General features: G+C 36.7%; 1 long non-coding RNA gene across 1 annotated transcript; it reads left to right on the top strand.

Annotated features, from left to right (window-relative positions):
* The first annotated feature begins 5,507 nt into the window (after positions 1–5,507).
* LOC122314146 lies at positions 5,508–6,145 on the top strand. Its single transcript, XR_006243617.1, has 2 exons — positions 5,508–5,755; positions 5,976–6,145. It is a non-coding gene; the product is annotated as an uncharacterized LOC122314146 (long non-coding RNA).
* Positions 6,146–21,475: the final 15,330 nt, after the last annotated feature.

The following is a 21,475-nucleotide window of genomic DNA, read 5'->3' as shown; positions in this document are numbered from 1 at the left end:
ACATTGATGGTGAAGGAAGAAGTTCTGGATCACCACAAAAGCTTATGCAGAGGACAGGAATCCAATTGTTGGCAGCCCCCTGTGTGCGTATGGGAGGCCGAGTTCCAGTTTATGGCAAATGTAATAGAGCTCACAGAGGCGAGTGTCGTCTGGGTAGTAACCAATGTTTTGAATGCAGTCAGACGGGACACTTTGCTCGTGAGTGCCCTAGTCGAGTTCAGGGAAGCCATGGAGCTCGTCGCGATGGTAGAACTAATCAGAGGCAATTAGTTCGGGCTCGAATGTATGCAGTGACTCCTGGTACCGTTGGAGGCGAGGTTCCAGAGACTCAGGATGCAGGAGCCATGGCAGGTATGGGTCTGACCTAATCTTTCATGATGAATGTCTTGTGTGATTTGTTTTTATATTATCGAGACTTGAAGGGAATGGCATGATCTGGGAGATCTCTTAGGGAAGTAGGATAATTGAGTTCTTTGGTTCCGTGGAGTTGATGAAATGGTCTATAACGTGGTAGGTTGTAAGTTCAACAAATTTCAAGGGTTGATTTTATGAAGTTTCAGCAAAGTTTTAAGGTTTTGCAAATTTTAGGAAATGATTGGTTATTATTTAAGATTTTAGATTTTGAAAGTTTCGGGAGTCGATTGTTTTATTATTATATATAAGTTCATTGACGTAACGGATTTTGGGGGAAGGAATTTTGCATAATTTAAGATTATAGGGTCGCAGATTTGAAGGACTAATTTTTAATGAGATTGAAGTTTTTAGTTTCGCAGGATTAGTGTGCTAGTATGAATTATTTTGGAGATTGATTAGGCTGTAACATTAAAATGGGGTTGAACATAGTGAGATGATGGATATAGGAATTTTCAAGGAGAATATTTATTTGAGGATTAAAGGTAATGACCTAGTTTGTGTATTTTTTAGGATTGACGATGTTGATATAGTTTGTGTGTTTGTCGAAAGATTGAAAATATCGATTTTTAAAAAATAATAATAATAATTGTTATAGTTCGAGGTTATAGTGACAGGTTTTAGGATTGATCCATACCAAGTTTGAGAAAATTAGATGGTGTTTAGAATTTAGGTGATGAGTTTTCGAGATTAGGTTGTCGGGTAGAAGTTTTTTTTTTTAGGCGCTCCTCGTGGTGGGTCAGGTTGGGTATGAGCCTTTAAAGGGATGTTCCTTATCGTAGATGAGACGAGTATCTTTTGGGATGAAATAACTTGTTTTCAATTTGGGATGCTGATGTTGATTTGGTACTGACTTCCTGTCTATGATCATGGATGTAGTTACAAAATGTTGATTTTGATTAAGGCAGCTAGAGCCAATTGAAGAATGAGTGATAATTTGTGATTTTTAGAAGTATATTATTATTTTCTATCAAAATATGGTAAAAGTTTTCTTGTTTGTAGGTGTTAATCGAGCTTGTACTTGATGTTGTTAATTTATGAGGACACAGTAATTATATATTTTGGCGAGTCATCAAAGTATGCGCGAAAGTGTGATTTTTTTGGAGATAATTGAGTATTCAATTTGTTGTACTAATTTTGAGGAAATAGTGGTGACTTGAAGTTTTAGTAAGAAATTAATCATTTGGTTGTACAAATTATGCTTATTGACGGTTTATTTTGGAAGTGACTATTAGGTTACCGAGATATAGTATACAATGAAGGTTTCAATGTTATAGCATAAGAGTTGATTGAAGTTAATATGAATTCATTCTAAGAAGTAAATAATTATTGGAATTTACTTAGGTTGGGTATTGAGGTTCTTGTGGATATGGTGATTTCGGTTTACATGGCCGCTTTAGGAGTTCTAGACATGATGCGTTCCTGGGAAACTAGTACGAATATGATGGAATTGCCTATGGGAGTAGATTTGGAGAGAGCATTACTCATGCTTGTTTGGGAATGGTTGATAGTATGATTTTCTCAAGTATATTCTGAGTTGTATCTTGTATCCTGCTTGGCGCAGATGTTTGACCTCAGAAATTTCGAGGACGAAATTTATTTTAAGGGGGGGAAGGATGCGATATCCCGTTTTTACGTGTATTTTCACTGAAGGAGTATTTTAATTTAATTAAAATATTAGTTCTTTTATTTTAATTTATTGTATTTTAATTGGATTTAATTTAGTTTGTTTTTGCATTTAAAATTTAGTTCTTAGTTTTTACTAGTTATTTATTATATTTTAGCTTCATATGGTGTTTAAATTATTTTAGTTGTTTTATAGCTTTTAAAATTGTTTTCGTCGGATCAGTTTTTGGACTCCAGAGGTGAGGATTGGACCTCATTTCTTTTCCCCATCTTTTCGTTTTCTTTTCTCTTTTTCTTTTTTCTTTTTTCCTTTTCTTTTTCTTTTCCTTCTTTTCTTTTTTCTTCTTTTTTCTTACTTCTTTCCGGTTCCTTTCCGCGCGACGTATGTGCTCTCTCTCTCTCTTCTGTCGCCTTTTTGCTTCTACAGCCTAGATTGCCGCCGTCCGGCCACCATGGCCTACACCACCCACCCAATTCTCTTCCCCTCCGACCAGTGAACCTCCCCACCAAGTTTCACCTCCATTCGAGCCATCGTTTGCCGCCGAAAGCCCCTCCAAGCCGCACAGTTTTTGTGAATTTTCGCCACCGTCGTTCCACCTCCGGCCACCATCTCTTCACCACTTCATCACCTACCTCTTGCCATCCTAAACCACCAATTTCCAGCTTTGATCCGTTGCCGGAGCAGCTCGCATGAGCTCAACTCCGTTTTGCCATTTTTTCACTTCCATCGCCATTTTCACCGCCACCCACGGCCAACTTTCACTTCCATTAGCTTCATAAACATCTTTAGGTCATTCCCTATCAATTTTAAGTCTTCGTTTGTCCCTGTTCAAAAGTGGGTATTTTACAACCCACGGCCACAGTGTATTTTATAACGTTGCTTTTTCTCCACCGTTTGCAACTCCTTGATCTATCAAAAATTATTATATAGCGTTGTAAGTATTTTCCAATATTTTTTTTAGATTACAATATATCTTTGTTTTAACGATAAATTGTGACTAGTTGGTTATTCCGGACTAAGTCCAAGGAGTCGGGAGTCGGATGGATTTGAGGATGGAATTATTTATGTTTGGTTGATGTTGATATTTGTTGGAGATTTTGTGCCTTGATGTTTGCATTGTATAGGGAAAACTGGGTTTTCGTGTAATTGCATGCACGTACATGTGTTTGTAAAAGAAAAACTGGGTTTGTAAGCAAGAAATGATTTATGGTATATGTGAACGATTGGATTGACTGGTTTGATTCAAAGGCACGTGTAGGGATGGTGGTAAGCAGGGATGGTGGTAGAGTCCCGCCTGCGATTTTCGCCTACGGTGCACGCGGCGTAGGGATGGTAGTAAGTAGGGACGGTGGTAGAATCCCGCCTGTGATTCCTGTCTATGGTGCACGCGTAGGGATGGTAGTGAGCAGGGATGGTGGTAGAGTCCTGCCTGCGATTCCCGCCTATAGTGCTCTGATGGTTTGGTTTTTGGGCCATTATCCGGGATAATGGTGAGGTTATGTTTAAAGGAAATGTTTTGGGCCAAAATGGGATTTTTGGCGTGCATGGAAAATGTGGACTTTTGGGATATATGTATATGACATCATTTTCATGCATATTGTTGTGGCATAAATGTATTTTCTATTTTGAGGTTTGCTTAGTTTATTAATTACTTGCGGTATCATTTTGGAACCGTAGATTTTGATGCAGAGTTTGAGGAGGAGGAGGTTGAGCCCGTAGAGGCAGTTTTGCTAGAGTATTGACCTGGAGTTTTTATGTCAAAAAATATCTCTACTAGATTTTATGCCTTGTATTTTGGTTTTGAACCAGTATTTGAGACTTATAATATTTTATTATGTGTGCTTTAAACGAGTGTGTATTTAAACAAAAAATTCTGGTACTTAGTTATAAGATTTTTTATCTGCTGCGTGATTTTATTGCACACTTGTTGCATGTACACAAATACTTGACACTTGGCGATAGGAGGGTGATCCATATTGTGATCATCCCGACGCTTTGATTTCCACGTGTCCGTACGTGGGAGTTGGGGGCGTCACTTACGTACGTAACCTAACCCTTTGAACAATGATTTTGAGATTGAAACCTTACTTTGTTGCATATGTCAACTAGGAAAACAATAAATCGGTATCCTGTGTTGACTAAGAAAATAATAAGATCATCCCTTAGAAACTTAATTAGAAATTAGACTAATAAATAAATTCATTTTATAAATATAATTGATATATGTATAATAAAATTTATTGTCCTAGAATTTGTAATTAATTCCGTACAATTCTTTTAAAAAAGTGAGACTTGTATGTACAGTTTAAGATTGTATTAATTATTTTTTATGGGTCTTATAGGCACCAATTTATCGACGACAATGAAATTTTTTCTCAGCATCGACAAAGCATGTGTCATGCCTTTCACCACTGCCGCAATAAACTGGGTACGTACCATGAAACTTTGAACCCAAATGCCAATACTTGTTCCAATCTTTACAGGAGAAGGCCGTGATATTATTTCTTGTGAGCCGATTGCATCGACCTTGGCACGAGTGCTAGCTGATTCTAGAGACATTTGCTCTATTTGACATGATTCCTTCACATCCCCAAGTGTCGGGCTATCGAAAAAAACATATCTATATATACTTCTTGGAATTGGATGACGAATAGTTGGAAACATTTACCCCATTAGTGTCAAAACAAGCAGTAATGTTCGAATACAACTCATGTTTCACTGGCTTTTCACAGTGCAGGAAAACCATGCTCTCTGATAGTTCAGTAAGTGAACTTGGGACTATCTGGAATAGTTGTGTCCTAGAAATCTCCTGAGGCCTGAACTGGTGGTACGTGTGTCATAGTGACCGGAACTAGTCAAAAGTGTGTCATAGAGGAGCCCCTTGAACTGAAATTATTACCACCGGTTAGAAAATAACGAGGGATATTGGAGGAGTGATTATGATCCTGATCTCCAACCACTCCACTGTCTATGACTCGGATGCTGAACTTCTCATAATCGATTTCCTTCATGTAGTATGCTGATCTTGATTGTTCTCACTTGAGAGGTTGTACCTAAAGTCATCGCAGTTTGGTGGATCATCTTTCAATCAAAATGGATAACTTATGTTGCGAATATCGCCACAAGAGGAGGGAGCGCGCGCAGTAATGAGTATCCTTGGCGCTGCAAATTTGATGGAGTAGGCGTAGAGCAACGAGGAGCCTGAGGCCTGTAGGGAATGGAATTCCTCTTCCCATTTGGATATGCGAGAGAGAGAGTGTAATTTCCACAACTAGCAAATTAAGATCGATGTTGGCAAATAGGCCTGTGCAGGAAACCGTTTGATCCGACCCGTCCGTGAACCATAAACCGACCCGACCCGAAAAACACGGTTTGAATTGATTCACAAATTTGACCCGTATGACCCATACAACCCGCTGATAACCTGTCTCTTAAAAACAATCCCACGTTTTATGCCTTGCAGATGAAACCTAGCCATTCCCTCTGTTGAGTCCATTCCCCTTCATGAAAGCTTAGATTTGGGACACTACCAAAGCAATGACTTGAAAGTCTTGAAGGGCATTCACGGATTCAAGATGCTTGATTCCCCCAAAGCAAAGACTTGAAAGTCTTAAAAGGAGCATATCCTTCTAGCTGATATTTCTCTCCTTCTACCCATTTCTTTTCCCCATTTCTCGATTCCCCCATTTCTCGATTCAAGAGGTTTGAAAGGCATAGGTACTCGTAATGCTCTTATTTTTCTTTATGGGATGCTTTTATTTTCCTTTGTTTTCTCTTACATGGGTGCTTAATGCTGGAACCGGCTTATCTCAAACCTCACCGGGATCCTAGCTGCAATTAATTTTGTTAATCCAGGAAACTTCTTTCCAATCCCATCCTTCTCTCTCAAATATCTATGCGAGTCTTACTTTCTTTTCACTTTTGTTTGGTTTTGTAGCCCTTTTGAGAGAGAATGATGTGAAGCCTGGAGAACAGTGAATGCAAAAGGTGAAACGAAGCTGAGGCTTGGTCAATTTCTTTTTGACACTGTGATTTTTCTGTTGGCTTGTTCTTTTGTTTTAGTCGCTGCATCAAACAGACATAAAAAATAGCTGATTCGATGTTCAATTGGCTTGTTATTTTCTTTCACACTGTGATTTTCCATGCTAGTTTATGTTTGGTTGCCGAGAAATGGGCGCTCAGGTACAAGAGATTACGGGTTGACCCGACTCATGTTGGATCGAATCAGTTTTTGCTATAATGGAAGCCGGGTCACTGCGGATCGAGCCCAGGCACAGGCCGAGTTGGTCGGTGTGCACGCAAACATACGAATGGTAGAAGTAACTGCGTCAAGCAAAGAAGACGTCGCTAGGAGCAGCAAAATTAGACTAAAGTGGGATATAAGATTTCCAAAAATTTTAGTAATTTATTTTCAAATATTATTTAAAAATAAAATTTAATTTTAAATTTTTAACTTTTTCATCTGAATTTTACCTAATTATTATCTAAACAAATGTTACTTCTTCAAAAGTTAAAAACAAGGGGAACAAAGTATCTTTGCAACTATCTTAGGAGGGTAATCTCCATTGTATGAACACAGCTTAACATTGTCTTCACTAAGTTTTGGTGTAGCTTGACAAATTTCAAAACCTTTGACAGTTACCTTGGGTACATGGACACAATAAATTGAACACAAATAAGATGAGCTAGATTTAAGAAAACCTTCCAATCTCCACTGCACTAATTTTTTTAACAAAAGGGTTTTGTTACACAACCTCCCAACACCCCAACACCCCACCTTTTTTCAATTTTTTAATATTTTTTAATATTTTTTTTTGAATTTATTCTTTTTAAATTAATTTAATTATTTTATTTATTATTTATATATTAAATATTTGATAAAAGATAAAATAATAAAAATTAAAAAAAATGTAGGGTGTTAGAGTGTTGGGAGGTTGTGTAGATTTTTCCTTAACAAAATAATAGAAAACATCATCAGAGGAGCAATATGTAAAGTATTGGAACAATGTGCAAACATCTTGAGACGTGTTCTTAAATAATCAAAAGTTTCAAATCATGTGTTCATTACATACAACATAAAGACATTGATATTAAAACTGTAATAGCTTAGAACATAGTAAATTACTTCATTTCAGTACACTGCAGGTAGATTTCCATGCAAATCATGCCGCAGTTATCAGTTCATCTTCAATTATGTTTATACTACAAGAAATAGGAAAAGTTCAAAATGAGCATAATTGACTGAATAACAAAATAGAGCTTCCAGGTAAGGTATCAGTACAATCCCGGGATTCTCATCTCTCATAGCTAAGAATGTTAGTAAGCTAACAAGTCGGTATTTGTGATAGTCTTAGTCAGCTATAGACTTAAATCCATGGCCTATTTCTAGAGAAGATTGCAAATGGAATTATTGTTCCATAAAACTTACCAAAAAAAATTGAGATTTAAACATAGAGTTACTCATGCACGCACTGATTTAGTTTGACATACCAAAAAAATGGAGATTTCAACATAGTTGATTAGAGGAAAAGTTAGAGCTAAATCTACAGCAGAAACTATAAGAGAACCCAAATTGCCTAAACCAAAACAAAGAATTTTATTCTACCTCATCAAGCAGTAGGTTGAACTAATTTCTCTTGTTTCTACCTTCACAAATACTTGTTTCTACCATACATTATATTATCATCTTAGACAATGCTAGATTTCAAATCAGAATTTAAGAGAAGGAAAAAAGAAGAAGCGCATATTAGAGACATAATCCAAAATATAGATTGCATTGATTGCAAAATATAGACATAATACAACATAAAGAATTTGCAATGATTATTGTCTTTAATCTTCTACCCAAAGAACACTGCATTGACAATGATAGTAACATATGAGCTTTTTAATATAAGGACCCTACATTCAAATTTTTTTTATATAAGTAAAGAGTACTCTACATTCATAGTAATAGTCTAATAATTTTCAACACTAATTTTCAAAACACTAACATGTACCAGAACATAATCATTTCAAGCAAACCTGATTGCAAAGTAGCATATAAAGGCATAAAACTTGTTACATAGCAAATTAACGAAACTAAAAATCATTCAAGCAAAGTCTAGCATGATTAACTCTTCTTGATAATCAAGATTTTGAGTTCAATGAACAAAATTACATCATAAGTTTTGACTCAAAATACCTTGGACACAATATATATAGCCTTAAACTAGGCTAATATGCACTGAGGTAATTTAAGTCATCATTAATACCACTGAGGTTAAAGTGTTTCAATTATAGCTTTTAAACTAATTTTGACATCCTTATTAGAGCTATAAGTTAGGATTATAGTTAGGATTAGAATCAACAAATTCAAAATTCCAACATCTAAGAAGAATACAATATTATTATGAGTAAGTCACTATTTACTTTAACTTGTCCAGACAAGACAAGATTTGAAGATTAACACAATGAGAAAAAAAATGAACCTGAATTCAGTTTTAAACACAGAAAGATAATCTGAATTTCAATAGGAACGTCAAGACACTTTAAGAGTTCAGATAAATGCAGATGTTTGAATTTCAACATGTTATCCTTCAAGCTATTAGCAGCAAACGCAAAAAACAAAGAAATGCTTTTGTAAGAACACTAGTGAATAATTTTACCTTTGGGAATATGCAATATCGTTATAAAAAAAATTCAAGCATTAAAAACCACCTGCCTCCACTCCACACCTAAGTGAGGCAGAACCATTGCCCCATCCCTTGTTTGTGAAACAATAACTAAAAACTGCACCAAAAACCAATTGGCTCATGCTACTAAAAACCCTACACTAAATCTCCATCATTAAAACAACACAATCTCCACAAACTGCACCACAAAATCTCCACAAAAATCAATCAGTGAAGTAAAATCTCAAATGATGTGCATAGCAGATTGCATTAAGTAGTGATTATCACTGTGATTAGACACAAAATACAAAATCCAGATTGATGTTTCCAACTAAACTTAACTTGATTAAAGTGATCAAAAGATAAGGATTGCATTGTAAATGAAAATACCCCACTAAATCCAATTACTCAAGTTGAGGTTTGCTTTCGAAAACACACCAAATGTCATTAAAACTCAATCAAGCTGAGCAAAAAGTTTTTTGATAGGTAAGAGAAAATCAAGCCATAACACTAGGCTCAAACACTTTGGAGTTCTCAATCCAATTCAAAAAAAAAAAAAAAAAAAAGAAGAAGAAGAAGAAGAAGAAGAAAATGTAATAATCCTTTTCCATAAAGGCTTTCTATCCAATTCAGATTGAACTGCAACTGGGAAATATGACTAAGGAGCATAAGTTTCTAGCATATGAGATAAGAAACCAAGTAACCTGACTATAATTAGCTGGGGGGTGGTAAAAAGGTACCATCTAAGACAAAAATAATACAGAAAACTTTAACCAATTATCCCAAGTTTTCATAACCATGATCATCCATCTTGCTTTCCTACACTTTTCATAACCTGTCCCAATTCTGCATATGCAGAGCATAAGATTAATAAGGGCATTTCTTTACATAATGTGACTGATAACATTCTAGAAAAGGTCAGGTATTACCATGTAATGGAAAGAAATGTTAGCAAAGTCAATAAAATCAAGAAAATGAGGGAGGATATATATAAACATGTCAAATTGATATAGGCTTGTCATAGCAAAAACTATTGAAGTGCTAAGAAGGAAAAAAAAATAAAAAATAGAGACTACAATGCCAATAATTTAATAAGACAACCAAAAAGCAAAAAGAGACAAAAGAAGAGCATGATTGTAAATTCACTACATACATAACACACTTAGCGTGGTTTCCAATATTCACTAGTCAATTCAATACTACACTTAACTACTTAGCACCAATGCCACAAATTCCTCTACACATTTCCATCTACCTACAATTCAATTAATAAAGCATACCACCAACTAGGACAACACTGCTGGAAGATGGTTCCACCATCTCAGGCTTAATAATATCTAGTTCTAATTTGACATGATCAGTAATTACATTATCCTTTAGTTCAATCTTTTCATTAATTGACACAGAATCAATAGAAATAGAATCAGATTTTACTTGAGACCCTAAAATAGTGTTGACCTTAGATACCTGGTTCTCCAACCAAGGCTTCAAGTCCTCAGTCTCCAACTGGGGCTTTAAGTTGTTAAGCCATGACAATCTGAGAGGGGGCGTAAAATGAATCCGAAATATTTGGGGACGTGAGTTGCATGCAGGACTGGGTCATAGCTCAACTTGCATAAGTGGAATGAAGTGTTGTGAGTTTTACGTCATTTATCTTCCATTAATTATGCTTTGTTATTTGCATTTTTTTTTACATTTGTTAAGTTCTATTTGTTAGTTGCAGTTTCCCTTATATTTCAGTTTGTGGTGCTTGGCTTTGCTTATTTAAGCAGCCATTGTTTTCATTAATGAATCATCAAGTATTTGCATTCAAAAGTGTGGTACGTTCTACCCCAAGAGGACAATTGTCTTAGTGTTTATATTCTCTGTGTTGGGACCTATCATTGGCCTCAAAGCCAGGTTACTAATGAGTACTAACAAAGGACGTATTGAGCACTTGGAATTTGGATTCGGTGTAGTTCACGAAGGACTTCAGCAAATGGTGGAAGCTATCAATCGACTTTTGAGTGTATTGATCCCAAACCAGGAGAATCCTACCAAGGAGAATCCTAACCACGACAACCATCACCGCGACGTCAACAATGGGGGTCGGTAGATCGTTTCTTCCAAAACGGCAAGGCTAGAATTTCCACGATTTTTCTGAGATGACCCAACCGAATGGTTCAACTGTGTGGAACAATTCTTTGAATACCAAGGCACGATAGAACACCAAAATGTTCCCATGGCTGCTTATCACCTTGAAGGGGAGACCAACCAATGGTGGTAGTGGCTTCGTAAGACGTTATCGTAAGAAGGACATGTGACTTTATGGGAAAAATTCCAAGAGGAATTATGGGCTCCCTTCGGACCATCAGGCTGTGAAGACTTTGATGAAGCTCGATAAACAATCAATCAACTGGGGACGTTTTTTGCTAAGGCAATTTTGGTCTTTTTTGGTCTCGAGGAATTATGGGCTCATCTTCAAAAGTTCATTTTGGTCTTTTTTCATGATATTCTCATATATAGTTCCACTTGGGAGAAGCATGTGACACATGTTGCAAAAACTCTGGAAATTTTGAGACAACATAAGTTTTTTGCTAAGGCAAGCAAGTGTGTTTTCGGACAGCAAGAGTTAAGAGTATTTGGGGCCTATCATCACACCGCAAGGAGTGAAGGTTGATGATCAAAAAATTGCAGCCATGCTCGCATGGCCCTGACCTGCTAATATTTCTGAATTACGTGGGTTTTTAGGCTTGACAGGTTATTACCTGAAATTCGTTCAAAATTACGGCATTATCGCTCGACCCCTCACCAACCTACTTAAGAAGGGGAAGTTCGGCTGGCATGAAGAGGCCGAAATAGCTTTCTTTGCTCTTAAGCGAGCAATGACCACCACTCTCACTTTGGTTATTCCTAACTTCAGTGACTCTTTCACCATTGAGACTGATGCCTCTGGAGATGGGATTGGCGCAGTTCGAACTCAGCAAAGCAAGCCCATTGCCTATATGAGTTGTGCACTTGGAGTTACCAAAAAATCATGGTCAACCTACGCCAAGGACATGCTTGCAATTGTAGAAGCCATACGCAAGTGGTGACCTTATTTATTGGGGAGGAAATTCTTTGTTCAAACCGACCAGCATAGCTTGAAGTATTTTTTGGATCAACATGTATCGAAGCCGGAGTAGCAAAAGTGGGTAGCCAAATTAATGGGCTACGACTACAAAATTATTTATCGTCCAGGCCAAGAGAACTCAGTAGCAGATGCCCTTTCACGCCAGCCAAACAATCCAGTATTGCATCATCTGCACACAGCCATTGTTACCTTGTGGGGCGAGATTAAAGCTGCTTATGAAGGGGATTCTTATATTCAGTCTATAGAACAGGTGGCAAAGGCTCAAACCGAAGGTCCTTCTCAGCACCAAGGACTTTGGTTATTTAAAGGAAGGGTGGTTATTCCTTCATGTGTGACACTGCGCTAAGCTACTACATGAGGCACACAACACCAAAATTGGTGGTCACTTAGGCATCTTACGGACATTCAAACTACTAGCTCAGCAATTTTATTGGCCTAAAATGCACCAATCCGTCTAGGAGTACATCAAGCACTATGGGGTATGCCAAAAAATGAAATCTGAGACACTTTCCCCAACTGGAGTACTGCACCTATTACCCATCCCCTACCAAGTTTGGGATGATATTACTCTCGACTTCGTTGAAAGATTGCCAACCTCCCACGGCAAGGATACAGTCTTAGTAGTCATTGACAAGTTAAGTAAATTTGCACATTTCTTAACTTTGTCCCATCCATTTACTGCTAAGAGTGTGGCTGAAAAATTTGTTGAATGAGTTATCAAGTTGCATGGTCTTTCGAAGTTGATTATTAGCGATCGGGATACAATTTTTATTAGTTGATTTTGGCAGGAATTCTTTCAAATGTCAGGTACTCAATTGAAACTTAGCTCCGCCTATCATCCGCAAACCAATGGACGGGCAGAAGTGGTCAATCGATGTGTCGAACAATATCTTCACTACTTTGTCCATCAATGGCCGCAAAAGTAGAGCACTTATATTCCATGGGTTGAGCTATGGTATTATACGACATTCCATGCATCTACAGGCATGACTCCATTTCAGGCATTGTATGGTCGGTTACCTCCTCTCCTTCACAATTACCATAACGATGATTCTTCGGTACATGAAGTAGACCAGAGTCTCATAGCCAAAGATGAGTTGTTGCATCAACTTAAAGCAAATTTGGAATTTTCCATTAATAGTGTGAAGCATACAGTGGATAAAAGCAGGAGGGATGTGACTTTCGTAGTGGGTGAAATGGTGTTTCTCAAGTTGCACCCGTATCGGTAGCAATCGATTTTCAAACGTATCCACCAAATGCTTGCTAGTCGCTTTTACGGGCCCTGCCCAGTCGTACAACAAATCGGAACGGTTGCTTACAAGCTTCACGTACCAGAAGGAGCGCGAATTCATCCAGTCTTCCACATCTCACTGCTCAAAACATTCGTGGGAGATCTGGTGGTACCTTCTACGGAACTGCCACTAGTGAACGATGAAGGCATAATCATACTGGAACCTCAACAAATTTTGGACACTCGCTAGGTCAAATGAGGAAATGAGTTTGAAGAAGAGAGCTTGGTTCAGTGGAAGCGTTTACCAGCAGAAGAGGCAACGTGGGAAACAACTCAGTTGTTGATTGAGCAATTTCCCCATATGGACCTTGGGGACAAGGTTCTGCTTGATGGGGGAGGGATTGTCAAGCCACGACAATCTGAGAGGGGGCGTAAACCAAATCCCAAATATTTGGGGATGTGAGTTGCATGCAGGACTGGGTCATAGCTCAACGTGCAAAAGTGGAATGAAGTGTTGCGAGTTTTACGTTATTTATCTTCCATTAATTATACTCTGTTATTTGCATTCTGTTTTACATTTGTTAAGTTTTATTTGTTAGTTGCAGTTTCCCTTATATTTCGGTTTGTGGTGCTTGGCTTTGCTTATTTAAGTAGCCATTGTTTTCATTAATGAATCATCAACTATTTGCACTCAAAAGTGTGGTACGTTCTCCCCCGAAGAGGACAATTTTGTCTTAGTGTTTATATTCTCTATGTTGGGACCTACCATAAGTCCACATTATCTAGGTAGGGATTTGAATACTCATTAGAATTGATATCCGAATTGGCCACTAATAGAGAACACCAAAAGCAAATTAAACTCAAGAGAAACATACAAAAAGAGGTAGAATCCAACCAATACTAAACATGAAATGGTGAATTGAAGGAAAAAGTGACATAAAAAAGAAGCTTGATCTGATCATTTGAAAAAGAAAATCATAACCTGGGAACCAATATGGGGTGCAGAGATGATACATGATTTTGAAAGCAACCAAACAACCATGTAGAGGTGAAGGAAATAATACAGCAGAAATATCTTTTCATTGATTCAAGAGAAATGCACAGATCCCATTATGGTTCCAAGATCTTAGTGTTTAGGTCCTAAAATATATTTACCATAGTTTGTCACAGAAGCTGTCGGGCATACCATTGTATAAGACAAGTTTGCAATCCCATAAGAAATTAAACAAGCAGAACAAATGACAATAAAATAAACAAGCAAAACAAAACTTAGAAGCTTTGTGGTGGCTCTGGATGAAGGAGAGAAACGGAGAGAGAAAGAGTGAAATAGAGAGAGATACCGAGAGGGGAAGGGAGAGAGGTCATTGAAGGGAGGCCAGTGGAGGGAAGCCAACTTTTTAATTAGCAAAGGTCGACTTGATTGTTTTTCGAGATTTCTCGTATGCTAGTGGTTTGTAGGCAGACCACCCTACCCAAGATGGCACTAGATCTCGCTAGATCTAACCCTTCTTGTGCCAGATTAAATAAATAGCTATTGTCATTAAGACCAATGACCATTCCAGAATCAAAGCTTTTTTGGGTAGCCACTTCTCCAGATGGTGGCCACTACCCAAAAAATGGTTGGAATAATTAGTATGTTGAGATAGTCTAGCTAATTATAGGGGTGGGCAAAAACTCCGTCTACTCCAACTCTGTTCAAGCTCTGATGAACCTCTGAGATTTTTGAAATCGGAATTGGAGTCTCCTCGTTGGAGTTGGAGTCAGAGTCTAGAGGCCTTGTTGGCTTCAACTCTAACTCCGAACTCTGACTATTTATACCTTACTTATTACATATTGTAATTTACATCAGATAGCCAAGTGACCTAATGGTTGAGATAGGGTTTTGGTTCTCAAAGAACCTGCATTCGAGTCCCTCTAGGCCCAGTTTTGTGTTTTACAATTTTTTTATATTAAAAAAAAAACCGTAAATGACGTCGTTTTTAATAAGGTTTATATTCATCTCTTTCAAAGAATAAAACTCTAACCTACACATTTTCTCTCTTCTCTGTCTAGTGCCCCCACTCATTCTGCCACTCCATCATCACCTCCACATTCTTTTATTAGACTAAGTCAAATGCCATACTCTTCATCTTCTCCATCGTCCCTTTTCGTCTTGGCTGGTTTCAAATGCTTCATCTTCTCCGTTGTCCCTTCTCCGTCAAAATTCATATTTCAGTCCAAGTCTTTTGTTGTTATAAGGACGTCATATGCATGTTCTTCCTTGTTGTCGGTACCGTGCAGGTTCTTCGAGATTCAACCGCTCTTTCTCAATTCTTTGTAGCTTGATTTGTGCAAATAATTTCCTGATGTGGGTGATTTTTCCAATTTGATTTGGTTTGGTTTTTGTTTGCGGGTGATTTTGGCAATTAGAGATTTGCATTTGGATTGATTCTCTCTCGTTTTTTTTTTTTTTTTTTTTGTGGTGATTTCTCTCTACGACTCCAATGTCCCAACTCCGACTTCGACAACTTATATTGGAATGATTAGATGCATATATCATTTTTCATTGTCTAAAAGATTATCCGCATTTCTAATTAGAGCATTTTCAATGGCTTATAATTAGAGCATTTTCAATGGCTTATGTATTATACAAAAAGTGTAAATTATTTAAAAAATTACTCTAAAATGGGGTTCCATCTGATTATGTAAACGGAAATGTAAAATACAATTAGCTATAGTAACCTGCTGCATGTAGCGGGCACTGTTCATCCTATAAAATTTATTATTATTATTTATATTTCATTTACTCTCTCATTTTCTTTTACTTTGATTTTTACCATGTAAGCAAATTCTTTTTATTGTTCATCATTTAAAACACATAATTTCATTTTATTCTAAAAACTATCTTGGAAATATTTTAAACCAATTTTTTTCATATTTTTAATTTTTATTTGGCTTATATATTTTATGTTATGTGTATAGGTCTGAATTATTTTACATTGTATATAAAACTATATTGCAAGCCGTGGGAGCGAAACATGTCATTTACCATGAGATGAAAACGGTGACAAATAGTTTACTGGCAATAACATATTTTGCCAAGAATTACGCCATTTAATGCCACCAATTTCTTTTAACAGGAAAAAGAATCCAATAATTAATATTCGTCATGACTTATAACTTTTTGCCACAGAAATATTCGTTTTCCCACCAGATAAACATCATCGCTATTTTGCAAGCCAAATAGGCACATGACCACGTGAGTAAATGGCATTTGCCACGAGTAATTATTGGTTTTTCCCACGAGTAGATGTTGCCGCAAAACTAAAGGGTATAAAACTTTACACGCGATTCTATTTTTTTTTTTTTTTGCCTTTCTTGTTTCGTTTCTTACCCAGCCGTTTACCCCCTTCCCCAGCCCCCTCCCCCAAACTTCGGATAAGCAGATGTCACTGATTTAGCATGAGGTGTTGAAATTCGTTTGGATTCCCATCTTCCGTGCTCAGATTAATCCCCGAAAATTTTTTCGACCATCCTGAAGCTCACCGACTCAGCCATTTGGGGGGCAATCTCCCACGATTTGCCCTAGCCTCCAGAACCCAGTTTGTCAGGCCGCAGTGTGTGAGTCTCTCGGATGCTCGTTTGCCACGGTAAGCCTCTCTCTATTCTCCCTTCGTTTTCTTTCTCTATGAATGTTATGATTGTGTAAAATAAATTTGTTATATATATATATTGTTATGGTTATGTTGTGATAATGGAATGTAAAAAGGAAGTGAAATGTATTGTAATGAAAACTTGTATTTGAAAAGATGGAATTGCACTCAAGCTATATGATAAAATGCTTAGAAGAGCTACTGGATTGCAACGGGTTCTTGGAGGGACCCAACCTCCAAAATTCACTAAGTTCTTTCTTATAGAATATTCATCAATACCTTCCTCAATGCCCTGCTTCACTTCATATCCACACAGGGATAACTAACTTACTATTAAACTTGCAACACGTGTAAAGTAGAAATAACCGAATGCTTACTTAAAGGAAATAAGACAATGACTTGACGACAAGAAATAGAAATAATGACAAGCATAAATAAAAGTTTTCAATACTTATACGACAGCACTTGAAAATACTAAAAAGACTCCTCCAAACGCTGCGAGAATGGCTAGATTATTGAAACGGTGCACTCCACTCCAACTAATGGCTTCTTACACTGCATTTAGAGTTTCCCCCCATTCCCTGCCTTTTCCAAACCCTTCTCTAGAAGGGGTCATAACATATATATGCATGTTTATGATTTCTGGCATTTTGCAATTTCTATATTTTGTGATTAAATCTGTGTAATGTAATAGGCACTGTGAATCAAGAATGATAGTGTTTATAAATAGTACATGATAAATTATTAGGATGGATATGTGCCGATAATCAGCTGTTGGTGGGTAAACTATAAAAAATAAAATAAACATAAATTTGAGCTTAAGTGTAGGGGATGATCAAAGGAAAATGCGGGCCGAATTGCATTTGGTGGCTCCATCAATCAAAATATACAATTACACTTATTCAGCGATATATTCTCTGATATGTTGGATTGAAGTTTTTTTAACCATATTTAATTATTTTTGGGTCTTTTTGTACTGTCTGCTCATGTACATAACATTTTTGGAGTAATTTCCCAACCTCTATTCATGTATTAATTAAGTATTGTGTGTATTTTCGGTGCAATCTTTATTGTATTCATGAATTCCAAAAATCTTAATGGATAGCACTAGACTTTGTCTGACCCTGTGAGGCTGCAACCATAAAACTGCCAGTAGAAAAAGCAACCAGTTTCTCCCAAAAAGGAAAAGAACAGAAAAACTATCCAAACAAAGGTTGGGCAAGGATAACATATATATGGGTCAAAAGCATATCTACACTCTTTTTCTGCACTTTAGCCAAGGGTCAAAACACTAGAAATATTAACTTTATATGATCATTCTTAATTTTGTGTTGTGCAAGCTAGTGATTTGGGATATGATGCATGCCACCATATATATACATGCTAGCGTGACACACACGGTAAACCAAGTGGGTTAAAAGCCAGTAGATGTTCTACCTTACCAAAATTCAAGTGATGCTAATTATCACCTCAAATTTACTCATTTTCTATCAGGCTTATAGACAAATGACAATTTATGACCGACTTAAACTCATGATACTTTCAATAAGACGTGGTTCAAGTCATATTTGTGCAATATGACATCAAGAACATCGACAATCAATATCATAATTAGGGTCTCTTAAAATTACTAGAAATAAGGTCCTGAAATCCAAACCTGAAACAACATGCAGCAGGGTTTGGATTACTTTTTCCACCGCAAAAGCATCCAAGATTACTTGCACAAGATGACAACCACTTGTAGCCAAACTACTTTCAATATCCTTATCTTTTGCCACATATATTGCAACCTATGACAATCCCATGCATGCTTCCTAGCTATAATATGCCAATATATATAAATATATATATTATAGACATGCGCATACATGATGAACTGAGTTGAACATATTTATGATTAATATATATATACGTGTCTGTGTGTGTGTGTGAAATTGTTTTTTGTCGAGCCCGGAAGCTTAATTCGATCAGAAAAACTGTAGGTTAACTCATTTAAACAGTAGTATATATTGAAAATTTATGATTTAATTGAAACCCCTTGTTTTAAACTGTATAATTTATTAATGTGTTTGTTTATTAATACAAACAGCCCCATTACTTCATAGTGTCAGCTTCGGGATAAAGCTGGAATAAAAATGTCATAAAGAGCACTACTTTTTTCCTCAACCATACGAGACACTGCAGAAACTTTTCATTATTACTATTTCATGCTCTAACCAAACCTTCCACCATAATCTGTAGCTCATTCAACTCATAGCCAATTTGTTGGTATGTGACTTTATTGTACCAGAAACCAGTTAACCATAAAGTTTGAGAATTGACTAGTATCTCGTGTTGATTTTAATTCCCTTTAGAAATATGCTGGTACATGGTATTGACAGCAAAACAAGGTAGAAAAAATCCCCAACATTCAAGTTATTGTGCAAGGGCATGCACAAGCTATTTCCCAAGCTAAACATTGTTGGGCATCCAATGTTTAGCATAATTTACATTAAAATCTGGGACAAATTATCAATCCTAAGGATAGAGTATACTTGAAAGCCTAGGAAGATCACAAATAGAGAATTAGTGACTGGTGGCATATACTGACCAAAACTCAGGATGCTATAAACTCATTTGAAAGGTAAAATAAGTATAACCAAGCCTAATCATTTATATTTGGGTCAAATTACCTAAGTTACCCGACCATTTTCAATAGCATATCTATACCCAGAGACATGCTAACATTGACCATATCAGTCCACTTTGTCCCAATCAGCAAACATGTTCTTACCGCAAGATCCTCTTGAAGAAGCCTTAAAATGCTTCTTCAAGTATGAAACTGCATTGGCCATTTTTTGCATATAGTTACATACATGCTATCTGATGATTGAACCTATTGAGCTGGTTGTCCTAGCATTTTTACCATATTCCATGGCCTCCTTATATATATGTTGTATGTTTATCTTATCTCGAACATCCCAAAAGAAATAATTATCCTGTATACTGATTTCAAATTGTATTCATATTTCTGCTGTGGAGAGGTTTTCAACTTACTATTGGGCAAAAGGTAATTAGTCGTATCTTTAGTTATCTGTTTTATTTGATCATTTTGAGCAACAATTTTCAAGTGCATTCCTACTGCAACAACCTGTATATTTCACACCAGTGCTCAAAAATGGAGTAAACAAGTTTACTAAACCTCCCTGCAGTCTAGGCATATGATATGGTATGGTTTTACTATCATTTGTACATTTTGAAAGTATATAATATAACCGCCACAAAAAACTGGAAGTTCTTTGCTCATATCTGTTTATGCTTACATACTTGTATCTTATTTTGAGTGATTTTTTCACCCATCAGTTTTGTTAATTTAGCCTATCTGTTTAACTGTTTTGTTCCTTGTTCCATGTGTAGTTGTTTTAAATCATAATATATATATATATATAATTAAGCAATTATATATGGCTGTTTAAACATCCTGTTGTAACAACCATGGGAAATTTTTTGTGTTTTCTTTTGAGGTTTTGGGTGAGGGGCTTCTTTGGCATTTCATTTTTTCATGAAACTTATTTGTGTTACCTATGTTATATTATGTATTCTGTTTCTTTGTTGTGCTCTTCTTGGCTTGACTTGATCTTGAAGAGCCTTCGTTTAATTTTTTATTGGGTGGATTTGAAGACATCTAGTTGGAGGACATATGTTTACTATCATTTCCTGCCCTCCTGTATAACTGAATATTGGTTAAACTAGATGGTTTAATTTGTTTAGCCATTTAGGATTTCAAATTAAATCTTACTCATTAATAGAAAGGCCTATGTGTATTGTTGGTGATAATCATACACATAGGCCTTCCGTGTTATAGGAAGTGCACAGTTAGTTGGTGTAATGCCTATACTCTACTTATAGGCATTATGTATTGAAGCTACGTGTGTCCTATCACGTTGTCCTACCAACCCAAATTTTTATCAGTATTTGAAGTCTTTTATCCTCAAAATTCCAGCACTTAGCATTATACAACTTTTAAATTTTAGTTCATGCAGTGTTAGACTTGACTATTGTTCTACGGTATCTTCTTCTTCCCATGTTCCCTTCCCTCCATGCCGGATGTCGGCCTAATCTATGGCATGATTAGCCTCTTTGTTCTGTGACCTTATACTGAAAATTGAAAATAACTAGTAGCATGGTTGTAGTTGGATATTTAGCTCCAACTTGTTGCGTGCCAAAAACGTTACTAGTCTCCGAGTAGGCAAACTAGTAACTATAATATGTTTCGTAATCTAGTTATTCCACTACAATCTTCAATGCACCTAACTCCACTTTTTTCTACTTCCTGGTCAGCTGCATAAGATGGATAAGGCTTGGATCCATATTGATGATAGATTGCATTCCCGTGAGTATGAAGAAGGTGTTAGACAATTCCTTACTATGGTCGTAGCACACACTCCAACCACTGATCAGATTTGATGTCCATGTAGAAGATGTCGTAATAGAGCTTTCCACTCCATTCGTACTATCGAAGATCATTTGTTCCTTAAAGGGTTTGATCCAACTTATCAATGCTGGATATTCCATGGAGAAGATGATCCTTTCCTTTCCACTCCTTTGTCTGATGAAGAACAAGATGACACCTTCGATTTCGGTGAATATCCAGATGATCTGGACGAGATGTTAGATGACATTCGTCATGGCTCGTATATGGGAAGTCACTAGCAAAGGGACGGAGATGTAAACGTGGATGATCATCCATCCACCTCTAATTCTCAAACAAACTTTACTTTCGAGGAGTTGGTCGCTGATGCACGACGTCCACTTTATCTGTCATGTAAG

Source organism: Carya illinoinensis, chromosome 6, assembly GCF_018687715.1.
Source record: "Carya illinoinensis cultivar Pawnee chromosome 6, C.illinoinensisPawnee_v1, whole genome shotgun sequence".
Lineage (NCBI taxonomy): Eukaryota > Viridiplantae > Streptophyta > Magnoliopsida > Fagales > Juglandaceae > Carya > Carya illinoinensis.
This window is presented reverse-complemented; position numbering and strand designations above follow the sequence as displayed.